General features: G+C 41.4%; 1 protein-coding gene across 1 annotated transcript in view; it reads right to left on the minus strand.

The window, feature by feature from the left end:
- Nucleotides 1-5,696, minus strand: part of Nrx-1 (Neurexin 1) — a 559,574-nt gene extending 553,878 nt beyond the window's left edge. Inside the window, exon 1 of the mRNA XM_065223149.1 lies at nt 5,113-5,696. The gene's annotated coding sequence lies outside the window, so the exon portion shown is untranslated. The remainder of the gene's footprint in view (nt 1-5,112) is intronic.
- Between the last annotated feature and the right edge of the window lie 14,549 nt (nt 5,697-20,245).

The following is a 20,245-nucleotide window of genomic DNA, read 5'->3' on the forward strand; positions in this document are numbered from 1 at the left end:
GTCCACAGCTATGGCATTGTTAGACGTTGAGAAAGCGTTTGATAATGTCTGGCACAATGGGCTTGTATACAAGCTTTGTAACTTCAACTTTCCATTACATCTGGTTAAAATCACCCGTAGCTACCTCCAGCAAAGGTCGTTTAAGGTATCGTTGAATGGTTGTCTTTCCGACACGTTTTCCATCCCAGCAGGAGTCCCGCAAGGCAGTCTGCTGGGCCCCTTGCTTTACAGCATTTACACTTCCGACATTCCTCCCCTTGGAGACGGTTGCGTGTTCTTCCTGTTCGCAGATGATACCGCAATAGCCGTCAAAGGAAGGATGCCTCGCGAAATAACGAACAAACTTCAACGATGCCTTAACGCTTTTGCTGATTATGCCACCACGTGGAAAATCAAAATCAATGCTTCCAAAACACAAACAATCATGTTCCTCCATCGGCAATCACCCAAACTAAAACCGGCTCCCTCTTGTACTGTAATCATGGATGGCACAAGGGTTGAGTGGTCCGCCGAAGTAACCTATCTCGGGATGTTGTTTGACGAAAAGCTCCTATTCCGCTCGCATGTGGAGAAAACCGTAGTCAAGTGTTCCGCCTTGGTTAGGTGTCTGTATCCGCTGATTTGCCGCAGATCCTGGCCGTCTACAAACAAATAATAGCACCTGCGATCCTCTACGCAGCTCCGGTGTGGGAATCATGTGCACAGACTCACAGGAACAAAATCCAGGTCGCTCAGAATAGAGTGCTGAGGATGGTTCTTGATCGTCCTTTCGACACTAGAATAACAAATTTACATGAAGAGGCAGGCATTGCCAAAATAGATTCCAAAATTAACGAAATTAAGACTCAATTTGCACAAAAATGTAATTTATCAGAACATGCTTTGATAAGCAATTTGTATATAGTAGGTTAGGTGTACATAGTAGTTGCAGGTTGGTTGTAGTTGTAAATAGTAGTTATAAGTAGTCTCCTTTTTCCAATTCAAATCAAACCAATCCCACCAAGGTGGTCATACTTTAAAATAGGCCTGATAGGACTAGGAACTGTAAATAATAATTAAAATATCAAATGTACCAAAGTTGAAAAGACGAATCTGTGTCACTTAACAAATTCATACATGTAAACCACACAATCACAAGAAATAAAGATCATTTAAATGCAAAAAATATCAATGGCTATAATATAGTTAGACATGATCGTGTAGGACGGCTGGGAGGTGGTGTACTACTATACATAAAAAATGGCATTGCCTTCAATATTATAACCAAGTCAAATAACCAGACAGGAGTAACCTGCACAGAATTTATTACTGTCGAAGTTATCGTACAAAATGAAAAACTTCTAATGACTGCATGCTACAACCCTCCTGAAATTGACTGCTCGGATACAATGGATAATTTACTGTCGTCTTATGGTTTTGCCTATAAAAATGTTTTCTTTATGGGTGATTTCAACACGAACTTGTTGACCAATCATTCAGGAAAGTCTGCCAGGCTTTGTAACCTGCTCACCACTCACTCTCTATATTCATTGGGTAACGAGCCAACATTCTTTCATAGAAGTGGAGCGTCGCAATTGGATTTAATTATTGCTAATGATTCGTCAAAAGTGTTGAGATTTAACCAAATTGAAGTACCTGTATTATCCAACCATGACTTAATTTTTGCATCCCTTGATTTCAGTGTCATGCATACTTCAAAGAAAATCGAATATCGTGACTACAATGCTATTCAAGTTGATTCATTGGTGGAAGCTTTTAACTCGGTTGATTGGAGCTCTTTTTATCACGTTGATGACTCCAACCTGCAGTTAGAATTTTTTAACAATGTTTTGACAGATCTCCACAACACTTTCGTTCCAATCCGAACTACTATTAGTAATAAAAAGGATAATCCTTGGTTCAATTCTAGAATATGTAGGGCCATCCTTAATCGTGACTTATTATACAAACAATCGAAATTAAGTAACAACGTGGTTGATCATCATGAGTTTAAAAGAGCACGAAACCACGTAAATAAGATGATACGCACAGCAAAACAAAATTATTTTGCTTATCGTCTTGATCCGAAGGTTTCTCCTTAGGAATTGTGGAAAAATCTCAGGGCACTTGGATTCGGTCAAGCAAATGAACAATCATCGAACAGCTTTACGGCTGATGAAATAAACCGTAACTTTAACAATTATTTTTCCAACAATAATATTCGAAGTTTTAGTTCTACGGGTTCAAACGGGTTTAACCACGATGTTTTCTATTTTGATAGAATAAACCAAGTAGATGTCATAAATGCCATGTACTCCATCAAATCAAATGCTCTTGGAGTCGACATGCTATCAATGAAATTCTTAAAGGCTATTTGTCCTCTATTAATTGAGCCTATAAAACACTTATTTAACACTGTTGTAACTATAAGTGTATTTCCAGATGCTTGGAAGAAATCAAAAATTATACCAATTAAGAAAAATGCTAATTTGAACACTTTAGAAAACTTGCGACCTATTAAGCATCCTTTGTGCATTATCAAAAGTATTTGAAAAAATTGTTAAGATAAACATTTGCGATCACATCAATAGACACAATCTTCTGCATCAATTTCAGTCAGGTTATCGTTCGAAACATAGTACTAAAACAGCTATGCTCAAAATAATTGATGATATAGGAATAGTAGTAGACAAGGGTCGCCCGGTTGTTCTAATACTATTAGATTTTTCTAAAGCGTTTGATACTGTGTCGCATAGAATTTTATGTCAAAAACTCAGATCAAATTTTTGGTTTTTCCGATCATTCCGCAAACTTGATTAATTCTTATTTAAGTATGCGAACACAGGCTGTATTTAATAATGTTTTTTTTTTCTCAATTTATTTCCATAACATCTGTGGTTTCCCAGGGTTCTATTCTGGGGCCAATCTTATTCTCATTGTACATTAATGATCTCCCTGAAGTAATAAAGAATTGTAAATTTCATCTGTTTGCCGATGATGCTCAGGTATACTTTGACTGTGCAAGTAATTCTGTTGCTGAAATTTCTCAGAAAATTAATGAAGACTTGAAGAGAATCCTGTAAAGAATATGCTTAGCTTGAACTCCAAGAAAACAAACGCAATTTTTATTACAAATAGTTCTTTTTAAAATATATTAAAACCTTCATTGCTTTTAGACAATGAAACAATTGAATACGTCGATAATGCTACCAGCTTGGGTAACCGTATTCAATCCAATTTTGGATGGGATAAATATGTGTTGTCACAATGTGGAAAAATGTATGCTTGTTTACGTTCACTTCACATAACATCATCATTTCTTAGAACTGATGTTAAAGTTAAACTATTCAAAAGCCTCCTTCTTCCTTATTTTTTGGCATGTGATTTTCTCCTCGATGATGTATCTGCTGGTACGTTCAATAAACTTAAGGTGGCTCTTAATTCATGTGTTCGATATGTTTTTAAATTAAGTAGATATTCTAGAGTTTCTCACTTGCAACATCATCTTATAGGATGCCCTTTGGTAAACTTTGGCAAGCTACGCTGTTGTTTATTTTTGCATAGTCTGTCGAGAACAAAACAACCCGGTTATCTACACAGAAAATTGCAAGTTTCACAAAGCAATCGGTCCATTAAATATATTTTGCCAAGACATCGCACGTCAAAGTACGGGAACTCATTTTTCGTGCGAGGTGTGGTTCACTGGAATTCTTTACCCAATAGTCTAACTAATGTAAATTCGTTAACAGCATTTAAGAGAGGATGTATTGAGCATTTTAGTTGAGTAGTAAATGTAGTTCAGTTTGTGTTACGTATCATTTTTTTTTGTTTTGTAATATACTTGTGGCGCTTGTTATACTTTGATATAATCGATGTAACAGAAGAAAGACATAAGTCTTAAGTTACAAATTATAAGTCAATAAATAAATAAATAAATAAATAAATAGTAAATTACAATTATTTTGGCATCAAAGCGACTTCCGAAGTGAAAGCTAATATTTGCGACAAAGTGAGCCCAATGCAGTGCTGCCAGCGAGATTTGACGCTTTGATTTTAAGTCGTATCTACAATAGCATAACTTGCACAATTCATTCGATCCTATACATGAAAAGTAAGGAAGTGAGTCTCTATAAATTCCAACATGATTCAATCGCCTCTTAACGGGACTCAAATCGATTCAACGAAAAACTTCGATTTTGATACATACAATTGAAAACTAATCCTCCGGGACAGCAAGCAAACATGAGAAGAATGGAGAATTGAGAACTTTCCAAACATCACATTTTGCATCAAAGAACGGCGCAAAGAAATGTTCTTATTCATCTAAAAACTAATTTTCCAAGTCAATCATTCCATCAACTCCCTTGACAGACAGTTTCCTCTGCGCTCTCTCAGCGTTTTTTTTTTGTTTTTTTTTTTTTATTTTCCTATGAATCAGTAATCCACAACAGGGGGATTGACAGCAGCAGTAGCAGTGTAATGTAGGGCCATCGTAGCGTCAGAACATTTTCCGATAGTATCGCCACAATGAAAACAGAGTAGTATAGTGTAATAGTAATAGTACTAGCAGATCGTCGTCGTCGTCGTCGTCGTGTCCGTTCGTTGGTATGAGTGAGATCCCTGACTACTCCCGAGCGGGAACGCACGAAAGCTCAGTCGGCCAGTCACTCACGCGGCCCCCCAACACTCACACATCGGTGTGACACATGAAATTTTCATTCTCATTCTTATTCAGAGCCACCAGAAATCGATACAAAAATCCTTGACAAGAAACGACCAGTTTTTCGCGTTTTTTTTTTCTCACGCGACTTTCCATGCCTTTTACTGTTGCCCTCCTCCGGCAGTGAAGTAATATCCTTGAATATTGACTGGATGGTTTGCTCCGTCTCTTTTCCTCCTTTGAATTTTAGTGAAAAATTTAGGGAACAGTTTTCCTCTGGTACATTTACTTTTTTTTTTCTTTAATAAATATATGTTTTCCTCGGAATTCCTCAATTTCCACGTTTGTGCGAATGTATTGGTTTCCCATTTCCAATGTTTCCTCAGGACGAAGATTATGAAATTTTCAGATTCCTCTCTTCCCCGTTTTTTTTTTTATTTGTATCCAGCAAGGATTGCAAACACGATAATCACCTTTAAGATTAGATTTATGCCAAATAATTTTCACGTCTTTTTCTAGGAACATTTACTGCAAAGCAAGTCTATTGCTGTCACGTAATCCTTTCTCTAGCTGGAGCCCAGAACCCTTAAATTTTCCGCACACAGAATCATCCGGGAACTTTCGCTAGCTTTATCCTCTCTTCGGTTCTTCGCAAACCATCTTCCGCTCGGAAATCGCTTTTAGTCGACACTTGACCACTTTGTAAATCATCAAATTTGCCATTTTCCACCACAGTTCCACGGAATTTTCAAAACTTTGCACTCTCACAAAACCTCTTCCTCCATCCACTTCAGAACGAATCCTCGGTTGTTGCTCTTCTTGTTCTTCTCAGCCGAATTTTTTTCCCAATGCGGTAAATCTGTTCTCCAATTATTTATTTTTTTCTCCAGCGGATCACTTGTCACAAATTTCACAATTCCCTCGGACAATTTCGAACAAAGAATCAGACAACTTCTCAAGCACTTCCCGGGGACTAACTGACTGACTGGCTGACTGACTGTAAACCGACCGACCCGTTTCGCAGTCCTGCAGTACATCAACCGGAGACGTCGTTCTACATCGGGTTACAAAGCTCAACTGCACTCGGTCCTCCGACTTAAACTCGGTCGAACGGATCTCTCGCGGCCTGAGCTTCATCATCCACAGCAGCTTCACTTCACACGCCATCAGCCTCCGCTCGCAGTCGGACATAATCAATCAGCAGAGCGGAGAAAGCTTTCCTCCCCCTGTTCTAGGTGAGTGGTCCACCCACCGGACCACTCACTCTCTCACTCAAGAACGGAAAGCGGAAAGGGGATGTTTTCGTTCGTAAATTTTCGGCATGCAACTCGGGTGCATTGGAATGTGGCGCTTGCCGCGTGCGTTACAACTTTCTCCTTCGTCGTTTCTCTCTCATTCGCATTCGGATTGCTAGATTGCATCGCTGTAAGGGGGCGGGCGGGCGATCGGTAGAGAGCTTTTCACGCTTCACGCTCTCTGTTTTGGTCGCTCGTCACTTGAAGCGAAGGAAGCAGAGATCGGAAGGAGAGCGATTCGGCGCAGGTGGGATTGCTAGTGTTTTTTCTGCTTCTGCGAGTGGTTGGAAAACTCGATTTTTCATCCCGTGTGACAGAATGCGTGGAGTAGAATCCACTGATCAATGCATCAATGGGAAAGTAATGTGGGTTGATGGTACCAATACATGCGTCGGGTGTAAATGTTTATCAAATGGGTGGGTTGGCAGAGGGTGGATTTGCTTAGAAAGCACAGCACTCACACATTAGTGACTGAATGGGTTAGAAGAGCTGAGGTCGAACATTTGACGTTTACTAGAGCGGTTTGAGATTACCGTTGAAAATCTCAATGCGTTCCTTGACGAGTCTACACGGTTTGGCAGCCTAATAAATGTTCGCTAGAAGAAGAGAAAACTCTCGTAGTTTAATATGAAATTACCAATTAACTGCTTGCTCAGGACCAATAGTTTATTGCTCCTGGGCAAGCAGGTTAATTGCTCAATTATGACCATTTTAAGTACAAGGTGTGAATTCTTAAGGTGTCATTTATATTTTTGCCACATTCATTTCAGATAAATCCTGAATATTTTGCGGCACAAGTTCTAAGGATATCAACGACTGAGGACTCCAATAGCTTTTCCAGTGAACTACAGGGCAAGAATGCCCTTTTGAAGAAAGCCAAAAATCTCGAGGTAGGGCATCACCAATAAACCCAGTGGGAGCTGCAGGTAAGTCCAGAGTACTGTAGAAGCTCTTTAGAGTCTAGTTCAGGAGCAACACGTGTCTGGAAGACTTACTTGAAGGGACAAGTCTTATAGACTTGCGAGATAGGTTGAGAAGACTTGCGAGACAAGTCAAGAAGACTTGCGAGACAAATCAAGAAGACTTGCGAGACCAGTCAAGAAGACTTGCGAGACAAGTCAAGAAGACTTGCGAGACAAGTCAAGAAGACTTGCGAGACAAGTCAAGAAGACTTGCGAGACAAGTCAAGAAGACTTGCGAGACAAGTCCAAAGGAATTGCAGGACAAATCCAGAGGACTTGCAAGACAAGTTAAAGTTCAGTGTGCAAGACAAGTCCAGAGGACTTGAAAGACAATTTCAGAGGACTTGCACGACAAGACCAGAGGACTAGCAAGACAAGTCCAGAGGAATTGCGGAACAAGTCCAGAGATCTTGTGAAACAAGTTCAGGCGACTTGCGGGTCAAATCCACAGAGGAAAACCTTTGGTCTTGTGCTATAAGTTCACTGGACGTATTTCGCAAACACGCTGAACATGTTCCACAAGTTCATTGTCCCTTCTTCTTCTTCTTCTTCGTATTCCAAGCTTATTGCATATCGCATATTAGCTTATAGCGTGCTCTCAACTTAGTGTTCTAGATGCACTTCCACAGTTATTAATTGAGAGCTTTCGATGCCTGTACCATTTTTGCATTGGTATAATTGTGTGGCAAGTCCAATCATACTTCTATGCCCCGGGAAGTCAAGAAATTTTCCAACCCGAAAAATTCCTAGACTGGACCGGGAATTGAACCCAGCCACCTCCAGCATGGTCTTGCTTTGTAGCTGCGCCTTTTACCGCCTGAGCTAAGGGAGGCCCCCAAGTTTATTGTCCCGCAAGTCCTCTAGACTTTGCCCGCGAGCCCTCTAGACTTATCTCGCAAGTCCTCTAGACTTGTTCAGCAAGTTCTCCGGACATGTTCAGCAATTTTTTTGGACTTGTTCGCAAAGCTCTTCGCACTTGTTTAGTAAGTTCTTCGGACTTGTTCTGCATGTTCTCTGAACTTTTTCAGCAAGTTCTCCGGATTCAATCAGTAAGTTCTCTGAACTGGTCCAGCAAGATCTCCGGACTTGTTCAGTAAGTGCTTCAGGTTTGTTCAGCAAGATCTTTGAACATTTTCAGCAAGTTCTCCGGACTTGTTCAACAAGTTCTCCGAACTTGTTCAGAAAGTTCTCCAGAGTTGTTTAGCTAGTTCTCCGGGTTTTTTCGGCAATTTTTCCGAACTTGTTTGGCAAGTTCTCCAGAGTTGTTCAGCAAGTTCTGCGGACTTTTTTGGCAAGTTCTCCGAACTTGTTCGGTAAGTTCGTCGAACTTGTTCAGAAAATTCTCTGGACTTATTCAGCAAGTTCTCCGGACTTGTTCAGCACGTTCTCCGGAGTTTTTCAGCTAGTTCTCCGGACTTGATCGGTAAGTTCTTCGAGCTTGTTCAGAAAGTTCTCCGGACTTGTTCAGCACGTTCTCCGGACTGTTTCGGCATTTTTTTCCGAACTTGTTAAGCAAGTTCTCCAGAGTTGTTCAGCAAGTTCTTCGGACATGTTCAGCAAGTTCTCCGGACTCATCTCATATTACAATTTCTCCGGACGTTTTCAGCAAGTCTTCTGGACTTGTTCAGCACGATCTCTGAACTTTTTCAGAAAGTTCTCCGGATTTACTCAGTAAGTCCTCTAGACTTGTTCAGCAAGTTCTCCGGTCTTGTTCGGTAAGTTCTTCGAGCTTCTTCAGGAAGATCTCCAGATTTTTTCATCAAGTTCACTAGACTTGTTCAGCACGTTCTCCGGATTTGTTCAGCAAGTTTTCCGGACTTGTCCAGTAAGTTTCGGGCTTGTTCAGTAAGATCTCTGAACATTTTCAGCAAGTTCTCCGGACTTGTTCAACAAGTTCTCCGGACTTATTCAGCAAGTTCTCCGGATTCACTCAGTAAGTTCTCTGGACTTGTTCGGTAAGTTCTTCGAGCTTGTTCAGGAAGTTCTCCGAATTTGTTTAGCAAGTTCTCCGGACTTGTCCAGTAAGTGCTTCGGGTTTGTTCAGTAAGATCTCCAGAGTTTTTCAGCTAGTTCTCAGGAATTGTTTGGAAATTTTTCCAAACTTGATCGGCAAGTTCTCCAGAGTTGTTCAGCAATTTCTGTGGACTTTTTCGGCAAGTTCTTGTTTGGTAAGTTCTTCAAAATTGTTTAGCAAGTTTTCCGGGCTTGTTCAGCAAGTTCTCCGGACTTCTTCGCAAAGTTCTCTAGAGTTGTTCAGCAAGTTCTCCGGACTTTCGACCTTCTGTCTTTCAACCTTCTGTCTTTCGACTTTCTGTCTTTCGACCTTCTGTCTTTCGAGCTTCTGTCTTTCGAGCTTCTGTCTTTCGACCTTCTGTCTTTTGACCTTCTGTCTTTCAACCTTCTGTTCTTCGACCTTCTGTCTTTCGACCTTCTGTCTTTCGACCTTCTGTTTTTCAACCTTCTGTCTTTCGACATTCTGTCTTTCGACCTTCTGTCTTTCGACCTTCTGTCTTTCGACCTTCTGTCTTTCGACCTTCTGTCTTTCGACCTTCTGTCTTTCGACCTTCTGTCTTTCGACCTTCTGTCTTTCGACCTTCTGTCTTTCGACCTTCTGTCTTTCGACCTTCTGTCTTTCGACCTTCTGTCTTTCGACCTTCTGTCTTTCGACCTTCTGTCTTTCGACCTTCTGTCTTTCGACCTTCTGTCTTTCGACCTTCTGTCTTTCGACCTTCTGTCTTTCGACCTTCTGTCTTTCGACCTTCTGTCTTTCGACCTTCTGTCTTTCGACCTTCTGTCTTTCGACCTTCTGTCTTTCGACCTTCTGTCTTTCGACCTTCTGTCTTTCGACTTTCTGTCTTTCGACTTTCTGTCTTTCGACCTTCTGTCTTTCGACCTTCTGTCTTTCGACCTTCTGTCTTTCCACCTTCTGTCTTTCGACCTTCTGTCTTTCGACCTTCTGTCTTTCGACCTTCTGTCTTTCGACCTTCTGTCTTTCGACCTTCTGTCTTTTGACCTTCTGTATTTTCACCTTCTGTCTTTCGACCTTCTGTCTTTGGACCTTCTGTCTTTCGACCTTCTGTCTTTCGACCTTCTGTCTTTCGACTTTCTGTCTTTCGACCTTCTGTCTTTCGACCTTCTGTCTTTCGACCTTCTGTCTTTTCACCTTCTGTTTTCGACCTTATATCTTTCGACCTTCTGTCTTTCAATATTTTGTCTTTGGACCTTCTGTCTTTCAATATTTTGTCTTTGGACCTTCTGTCTTTCGACATTCTGTTGTTTGACCTTCTGTCTTTCGACCTTCTGTATTTCAACCTTCTGTCTTTCAATATTTTGTCTTTGGACCTTCTGTCTTTCGACATTCTGTTGTTTGACCTTCTGTCTTTCGACCTTCTGTCTTTCGAGCTTCTGTCTTTCGACCTTCTGTCTTTCAACCTTCTGTCTTTTGACCTTCTGTCTTTCAACCTTCTGTTCTTCGACCTTCTGTCTTTCGACCTTCTGTCTTTCGACCGTCTGTCTTTCGAGCTTCTGTCTTTCGACCTTCTGTCTTTCAACCTTCTGTCTTTTGACCTTCTGTCTTTCGACCTTCTGTCTTTCAACCTTCTGTCTTTCGACCTTCTGTCTTTCGACCTTCTGTCTTTCGACCTTCTGTATTTCGACCTTCTGTATTTCGACCTTCTGTCTTTCGACCTTCTGTCTTTCGACCTTCTGTCTTTCGACCTTCTGTCTTTCGACCTTCTGTCTTTCGACCTTCTGTCTTTCGACCTTCTGTCTTTCGACCTTCTGTCTTTCGACCTTCTGTCTTTCGACCTTCTGTCTTTCGACCTTCTGTCTTTCAATATTTTGTCTTTGGACCTTCTGTCTTTCGACATTCTGTTGTTTGACCTTCTGTCTTTCGACCTTCTGTATTTCAACCTTCTGTCTTTCAATATTTTGTCTTTGGACCTTCTGTCTTTCGACATTCTGTTGTTTGACCTTCTGTCTTTCGACCTTCTGTCTTTCGAGCTTCTGTCTTTCGACCTTCTGTCTTTCAACCTTCTGTCTTTTGACCTTCTGTCTTTCAACCTTCTGTTCTTCGACCTTCTGTCTTTCAACCTTCTGTCTTTTGACCTTCTGTCTTTCGACCTTCTGTCTTTCAACCTTCTGTCTTTCGACCTTCTGTCTTTCGACCTTCTGTCTTTCGACCTTCTGTCTTTCGACCTTCTGTATTTCGACCTTCTGTATTTCGACCTTCTGTCTTTCGACCTTCTGTTCTTCGACCTTCTGTCTTTCAACCTTCTGTCTTTTGACCTTCTGTCTTTCGACCTTCTGTCTTTCAACCTTCTGTCTTTCGACCTTCTGTCTTTCGACCTTCTGTCTTTCGACCTTCTGTCTTTCGAGCTTCTGTCTTTCGACCTTCTGTCTTTCAACCTTCTGTCTTTTGACCTTCTGTCTTTCAACCTTCTGTTCTTCGACCTTCTGTCTTTCAACCTTCTGTCTTTTGACCTTCTGTCTTTCGACCTTCTGTCTTTCAACCTTCTGTCTTTCGACCTTCTGTCTTTCGACCTTCTGTCTTTCGACCTTCTGTCTTTCGACCTTCTGTATTTCGACCTTCTGTATTTCGACCTTCTGTCTTTCGACCTTCTGTTCTTCGACCTTCTGTCTTTCAACCTTCTGTCTTTTGACCTTCTGTCTTTCGACCTTCTGTCTTTCAACCTTCTGTCTTTCGACCTTCTGTCTTTCGACCTTCTGTCTTTCGACCTTCTGTCTTTCGACCTTCTGTATTTCGACCTTCTGTATTTCGACCTTCTGTATTTCGACCTTCTGTCTTTCGACCTTCTGTCTTTCGACCTTCTGTCTTTCGACCTTCTGTCTTTCGACCTTCTGTCTTTCGACCTTCTGTCTTTCGACCTTCTGTCTTTCGACCTTCTGTCTTTCGACCTTCTGTCTTTCGACCTTCTGTCTTTCGACCTTCTGTCTTTCGACCTTCTGTCTTTCGACCTTCTGTCTTTCGACCTTCTGTCTTTCGACCTTCTGTCTTTCGACCTTCTGTCTTTCGACCTTCTGTCTTTCGAGTTTCTGTCTTTCCACCTTCTGTCCTTCGACCTTCTGTTCTTCGACCTTCTGTCTTTCGACCTTCTGTCTTTCGACCTTCTGTTTTTCAACCTTCTGTCTTTCGAGCTTCTGTCTTTCGACCTTCTGTCTTTCGACCTTCTGTCTTTCGACCTTCTGTCTTTCGACCTTCTGTCTTTCGACCTTATGTATTTCGACCTTCTGTCTTTCGACCTTCTGTCTTTCGACCTTCTGTCTTTCGACCTTCTGTCTTTCGACCTTCTGTCTTTCGACCTTCTGTCTTTCGACCTTCTGTCTTTCGACCTTCTGTCTTTCGACCTTCTGTCTTTCGACCTTCTGTATTTTCACCTTCTGTCTTTCGACCTTCTGTCTTTTGACCTCCTATCTTTCGACATTCTGTCTTTTGACCTTCTGTCCTTTGACCTTCTGTCTTTCGACCTTCTGTCTTTTCACCTTCTGTTTTCGACTTCATATCTTTCTACCTTTTGTGTTACGACCTTCTCTCTAACGACCATCTCTCTTTCGTCAATCTGTCTTGTGACCTTCAGTCTTTCGACCTTCCGTCTTTCAACCTTTTGTCTTTCGACCTTCTGTCTTTTCACCTTCTGTGTTTCGACCTTCTGTCTTTCGACCTTCTGTTATTCGGCCTTCTGTTGTTCGACCTTCTGTCATTCGACCTTCTGTATTTAAACCTTCTGTATTTCGACCTTCTGTCTTTAAACCTTCTGTCTTTCGATCTTCTGTCTTTTGACTTTCTATCTTTCGATCTTCTGTCTTTTGACGTTTTATCTTTTGTCCTTCTGTCTGACGAGCTTCTGTCTTTTGATCTTCTATCTTTCGACCTTCTGTCTTCTACCTTCTGTGTTTCAACCTTCTGTCTTCCGACCATCTGTCTTTTGATCTTCTGTCTTTCGACCTTCTGTCTTTCGACCTTATGTCTTTCGAACTTCTGTCTTTTGAACATCTGTCTTTTGACCTTATGTCCCTCGACATTTTATCCTTCATCCTTTTGTCCTTCGACCTTTTGTCCATCGACCTTTTGTCCTTCGACCTTCTGTCCTTCGAATTTCTGTCTTTGGACTTTCTGTCTTTCGACCTTCTGTCTTTCGACCTTCTGTCTTTCGACCTTCTGTCTTTCGACCTTCTGTCTTTTCACCTTCTGTTTTCGACCTTATATCTTTCGACCTTCTGTCTTTCAATATTTTGTCTTTGGACCTTCTGTCTTTCGACATTCTGTTGTTTGACCTTCTGTCTTTCGACCTTCTGTATTTCAACCTTCTGTATTTCGACATTCTGTCTTTCGCTCTTCTGTCTTTCGAGTTTCTGTCTTTCGACCTTCTGTCTTTTGACCTTCTATCTTTCGACCTTCTGTTATGTCTGTCTTTCAGTGTCTTTCGACTTTATACCCCTAAATCGTTTTAGGGAACTCACCATCCTGAGAAATAGTTAATAGCTAGGACCTTTAATTATATAGTGCAGGCACGATTTGTGGACCAACAAAATTGAAAACTGCCCAAACACTGCAAGCCCTTCTGGAAGCTGATAAAATGGATAAATAACAGTATTATGATTCAACAGTCCCTTCAAATCCCGTGAAAATGTTTCAATTTCCCATATAACGAAAATTCTAAGCAGAGAAATGCCTCTACAAACGAAATTAAAGATTATGAGAGGAGGCTCTCCCACATACACCAGTCAAAAGCGCAGCCATTCTGCATCGCTCAGTAGTGTTGTTCCGAGGCACACAAATACACATCCAAATAGAATCAAGACTCCCACTTTAGAACTTGTACACCCATTCTAAAATGCTTCTGTAAGTCCCGCATGTTCGGCCAGCTCGCAATGAGTGCCACAACCCTCAAAATTTGAGAGCAGAACTACTCAACTGAACTGCAAAAGCTTTCCTCCACAAACCACGAGAAGCGTCGATTGTATAGCGTAAAAGCTTCCCACCTGGATCGGTTCGCCCTCTGTTTCACCTCTTCTTCCGCTGGGGCTTCCACATCAGCTGAGGCGGTTCGGTTTCGGTTAGAACACAACCTACCGCACACAGTCGTCCTTCCTGTCCTTCCCGTCTTCCTGCCACTGATAGAAGTACTCGTCCGTCGCCATGGAGGCTGCATCCGCTGAAATGCGAAGTCCGGAAATGGTTGATCAGAATCGAATTCAGTCGCAAAATCCATCGTCTTCTTCACCATCAGCATCATCATCATCATCCGTCATTCATCTATTGAAAAGGCATCCCAAACTGGCTCCCGGGAATGAAATCTCCCTCCGACGTTCTAGACGTGCATCAGCGTCATCGTCAGCATTTCGCATTGAATTACTTTCACCGCTTCTTGAAAACGCTCCCTCCGGCCAGGTAACGTCTTCGCATCCATCAGCTGCTCTATAGACGGATATTGCATTGACGACGACGACGACGACGACGAAGCGAAGGACGAAGCTCTTGTGCAAACATAATTAAATGGTTCCTGGACTCGTCTCGTTAAGTGTATGGATTGAAATCCATCTTCAGTTTGCTTCCACATGGTTGCACTTCTCTGGGCAGACGGTGAAAGGAAATGGAGGGAGGGGGGAATATTGAAATGCTGTGTGTTGTGCGAGTCAAAGTCAGAGAATGCACCATTTACTTGGATGGCGGCGGATGGATGGCTTTTGCTGCAGTTCTCTGTGCATTAGTTAGTGAAGAAGTGCACGCTTGTTAAATAGAAACGATGGGAAGTGACAGATGATTGGTGGAAGAAGTTGCACTACAACGATGTTTTTGTGAAATATTGACTCTGCAAGCGCTATTGAATTGGAGGATCTCGAAAGCTTGACGGGGAAAGTTGGCTTTCTAATGCAGCATCGGAAGGTTTGTACTTGTGTATGTGTGTATGTGATATTTACGGAGAAAACATGCGTTTGAAGATTTTGAACTCCGGACAGCCTCCAAATTGCGAAAGGCATTTTCTACTAATGGTCCGGAAGGTGTTTCTTACTACCAGTGCTGTCATGGCAAATTAAGCGCTGGCTACCCTTAATTTTCCCGAAGTTCTCATATGTGAACTTCAAACGTAACTTTCATAAACTCTCTAAACATTCGTAATCTTCTTAAAACTTTGGAAGTTCCTGGGACTTTCCAGAAATTCTTTGGACTTCGCAGAAATCTTCAGTATTTCTTAATAAATTCCACGATTTTCCCAAAGTTAGTGGAACTACCTTGATGTTCTTTGATGTTCCCGGAAGCACCCAAAATGTTCCTGTAGTTTTCGAAAGTAAGATGCACACGAAACTTTTCTAAATATTTTCAAACTGCCCATGAAAGCATAACAGTCCCATGTGGGTTTGTTTTTCAGAAATGTGTTGTCAATGTATTTTACACTTTGCACTAAAAGTCACATGTTTTGTTCATAAAATATGGTTTAAAACTACCAAAACTTGTTTGTCCCATCCATAAGAGTCTGTGGATAAATAAGCTTTCAACAGCGTTTTTCTCGACTTGCTGTTTTTTTTTCAGATTGAACTGATATGCTTTCATCGGCAGTAAACTTCTCTTACCATCCCTGAACATCCGTGAAGTTTCATCAGTTTTCTTAATGATCTTGGATCTATCATTAAGTTCCTGCCTTTTTTTCTGGAATTCTTGGAACTTCCTATAATGTATTCAGAACTTCTCTCCACAGCCCTCAAAATTTTGTTTTTCAGCAATCAGTTACGATACGGTCTTGAATAGAGATCATATCTATCACGAGATGCTGTTATTGGTGACTTAAAATGGGTGGCATAGTAGCCGTTTCTTCGTTTAGGAACAGAAGTCTTCCAAATTCCCAAATCCTTCACTGGACTTCTTCGTAAAATTTCTGGAAATTTAAAGTTCCCGTTATTTTCCGAAAGTTATAGCTAAATAATAAATGCAGTTTTAGGGAGCTTTCTCGAAATTACCTAAACTGTCAATAAGTTCTCGAAACTTCCTTAATGTTCCGGCAATTTTCCTGACATTAGTGGAACTTCCCTGATGGTCATTGGGATTGATAATCTCTTAAGAAAGCTCCCTCTGGAACTACATGAATGTTGATGCCTTTGATTTTTTTCTGAAATCAACGAGACTACCTTGAAGTTCATCATCTTTGAAATTCCTGCAATTTATCAGAAGTTCTCGAAACTTCCATGAAGCATTCGGAACTTCCCTTAAAATGTCCTTGGATTTTCTCGATGTTCATGAATCTTCCCTGAAGATTCCGCAATTTTCCTGATCCGCGCGGCTCTCTGGTGAAGCTTTCGGAACTTTCCTGAGTTTCTCCGAACAACGCGTAGATGTTGAAAATCGATATCGGACGCCATTTTGTAATCCAAGATGGTGGTCATCGGGCTTAGAAAAAATGTCAAAAACCCTACAATATGATTATTTTTGGAACGGAGACCGACGCCATTTTGGAATCCAAGCCGACTTCCACCCTGCCATATGGGTGTTTTCAGAACGAGAACGCCACGCAGATGCCTAAAATCGATTTTCGAGCCATTTTAGAATCTAAGATGGTGGCCATCGGGCTTATAATAAGTGTCAAATACCCTTCAATATGAGTATTTTTGGAACGGAGACGGTGCGTAGATGCCTATAATCGATTTCCAACGCCATTTAAGAATCCAAGATGGTGGTCATCGGGCTTAGCAAAAATGTCAAATACCCTACAATATGGGTATTTTTGGAACGAGGTCAACGCGTAGATGCCAGGAATTGATATCCGACGCCATTTTTAAATCCAATATGGCGGCCATCAAGTTTAAAAAAATGTCAAATACCCTACAGTAAGAGTATTTTCAAAACGGAAACGACGCGTAGATGCTGAAGACCCATATACGACGCCATTTTAGAATCCAAGATGGTGGCCATCGGGCTTTGAAAAAATGTCAAATACCCTACAATAGAGAGGGTCTAGTATAAGAGAGGAGCGGATTCAAAACAAACTACCTTGGCAACCTATGCCTAGGTGATATCTAGCAACACTGCCAATGCAATCAAGATAGGCGCCGTTCGATTGGCTCTGGCTTTGACAGTTCTTTTGGCTCAAAACAAACCAGTCCGCTCCTCTCTTATACTTGACCCTCTCTACCCTACAATATGGATATGTTCGGAACGGAGACGACGCGTAGATCCCGAAAATCGATGACTGATGCCATTTTGGAATCCAAGACGACTTCCATCGGGTTCAGAAAAAGTGTCATATATCCTACCATATGGGTGATTTCAGAACGAGAACGCCTCGTAGATGCTTAAAATCGATTTCCGACGCCATTTTAGAATCCAACATGGCGGCTATCAGGTTTAGAAAAAATGTCAAATACCCTACAATATGAGTATTTTTTTAAACGGAGACGATGCGTAGACGCTGGAGAGAGTAGGCTGTGCGTGTGTTCGAACCTGACTTTTGATTTTTTCCGCGGAGTTTTTTTTATCTTTAAACGGTTGCTCATATGGTCATAATCAGGCCCAGGAGACAATTTCTAGGTCCTCATTCTAGGTCCCTATTATTTACCGCTGAGAAGCATTTCCGAAGCCAAGTAGAACCACCACGAGGCGTCCCATCATTCGTCCCATCATTAGTTCCATCATTCGTTGAACCTGACTATTGGTCACGAAAAGGCTTGCCAACGCACATCAAAAATCGACTACATACATCCGAACATTTGTTTATCTAAAATCGAAGGAAGACATTCCGCGCAACTACCTTAAACCGGACTAGTTTACGTTGAACTTCGTCAAGCTTCGTCTAAAATTTGGACTTCTACATCAACACATGTCAGGCAGTAAATTTTTATCTTTTCAAACCCAGTAACGTTGGGAGATCACCTTTTTGTGGTGCATAACTGGTATAAGATCTACCACCGAACCCTAGTCGTGACAACTTCAAACTAGGGAATCAGGATTTTCCAGTAATCAAAGGATCACATTTTAGTCCTTGCTACTTTTTAAGACTTGATAATAGTGACAAGACTCCGCGCCGTTATGCATTTCTATATTGTATATTTCAAATCAAATTGCTTATGTTCATAGGTTTCACATAATCCTTTTCCCTTTGTCCTTCTCCTTTTCATTTCCCTCTTCTCTTTTCAGAAAGCCAGTAATGGCGCTGTAGTCATAAAAGGCCCAACCGCCAGAAGAAAATGGAGCATCACTTAACCTCTCTAGCTTTGATGCTTCCAACAACCAACCAATCATATAATTACCAAAATCGGAAACACGGTACGAGATGTCCACGTTTCATCCATTCATTGGATTCTGAAGCATCGTGTTTGAATCTTCGATTTAAACAGACCCGATGTTTTCTGAATCATCTTGCCCCTTAAATGCTGCACAGTAGGCCTGGCCGTTTTGATATGTTTGACGCATCTTCGATGTGAAACATATATCAAATGGACAAGAAAAATGATGTAGGTATATATATATAAATCATTTTCCAGGATGCTTTCAAGAACTGGCTGTGTTGGTGTTAGATTAGATTAGATTAGAGACGATGCGTAGATGCTGGAAATCGATATCCGACGCCATTTTGAAATTCCGGATGGCGGCCATCCCGAGTAGCACACTTTGATCACAATAAGTTACAGCAACTTGTTTATGACTGAAATAAGTCGTATATAAGTTCCTACAGTTGATTTGTGACAACCGTGCTACTAGGGATCGGATTCAGTAAAAGTTCCAAATTCCCTGCAATATGAGTATTTTCGGTAGATACCGAAAATCGATACAGATTTTACAGGATTGAAGGCAATCAATGGATTCAGATTTTCGGCATCTACGCGTCCTTCCCGTTCCCAAAATACCCATATTGAATGGTATATGATACTTTTCAGAACCGGATGGCCACCATATTGGATTCCAAAATGGTGTTGGACATCAAGTTTTGGCATCTAAGTGTCGTCCACGTTCCGAAAATATCCATATTGCTCGTAATTTGAACTTTCTCTGAACCCGATGGCCACCATCTTGGATTTAAAGATGGCGTCGGACATCGACTTTCGACCTCTAATAGCGGTAAGCTCGATCGAGGACAATACGTCAATCTCAAATTATCCTCGATTTTACTAAGCACCATGCCGTATTATCCTCAATTTTAATATCGGACAAAAAGCGAAGATACTTATACTACGGATTCGTGCTTGCCGGATTCCTAGAGTACGGCTGCCACTGGATTCCTATAATACGGTGGATCCGGAATTAATGAATACACGTACCATATAGGATTTGAGCTAATTGGAACCAAACACTGATTGTACAGCAATTTAAAAAGATAGCATCCTGATGTCTTTGGAGAAGTTGTTAATCATAAAGTTGGCCACTTTTTGGGAAGAGTCACAAGCCGGTAGGTCACAAGTCTGGTTCTGTGGAAGAACCGGAAAATCCGAAAAAGTGGTCAATTCATGGTGTCTTATCAGACCGAGTTAGGAGTTGTGACCGGAATATGAACTCTGGAAACTACGGGATGGCCCACCGGAAGATCCGGAACATCCGTAAAGTGCTGATCCTAGAACCCTTCGGTTTTGTCGATACCACTAATAGACGTCTTAGCTGAATTTATTAGGAATTGTGATCGAAATATGGATTCTGGGGAATACGGAATGATACCGGAAGGTCCGTGTTTTTGCCAAAACCTCTCATAGACATCTTATCAGAATGAATTCGGAATTGTGACCAAAAAATTGACACTGGAGATGATGGTCCACCGAAAGATTCGGAAGATCCGTACAAGGGGTCAATTCGTGAAACTGATCCTAGAGTACCACGGTTTTTTTCGAAACCACTCATAGATGTCTTATCAGAATGAATGAGGGGTTGTGAAAGGACTCTGGGGAATACGGGAAGACCCACCGGAAGATCCGGAACATCCGTAAAAGTGGTGAATTCATTCAAGCTCCGTGTTTTTTTTTTCGAACCCATAGACGTATTATCAGAATGAAGTTTTGATTAGAAAATTGACGCTGGGGATCACGGGATGGTCCACTGAACGATCTGGAACATCCGAAAAAGTGATCAATTTTTAAAATTGATCCTAAAACTCCGTGGTTTTTTCGAAACCACTGATAGACGTCTCATCAGAATGAATTAAGAGTTGGAATCAGATTATGAACACACAAAACAACAGGATGGTACTGTCAAAAGATCCATACATACGTAAAAATGAAACTGAGCAGCTCTGCGGTTTTTTCGAACCTGTTAAAGGCGTCTTATCAGAATGAAGTTGAAGTTGAAGTTGGTCCACCGAAAGACCCGGAACATTAGAAAAAGTGGTCATTTCATGAATCTGATCCAAGAAGTC

This window comes from Ochlerotatus camptorhynchus, unplaced genomic scaffold, assembly GCF_037179485.1.
Source record: "Ochlerotatus camptorhynchus isolate MF236.1 unplaced genomic scaffold, CSIRO-AGI_Acam_v1.1 ptg000185l, whole genome shotgun sequence".
Taxonomy (NCBI): Eukaryota; Metazoa; Arthropoda; class Insecta; order Diptera; family Culicidae; genus Ochlerotatus; species Ochlerotatus camptorhynchus.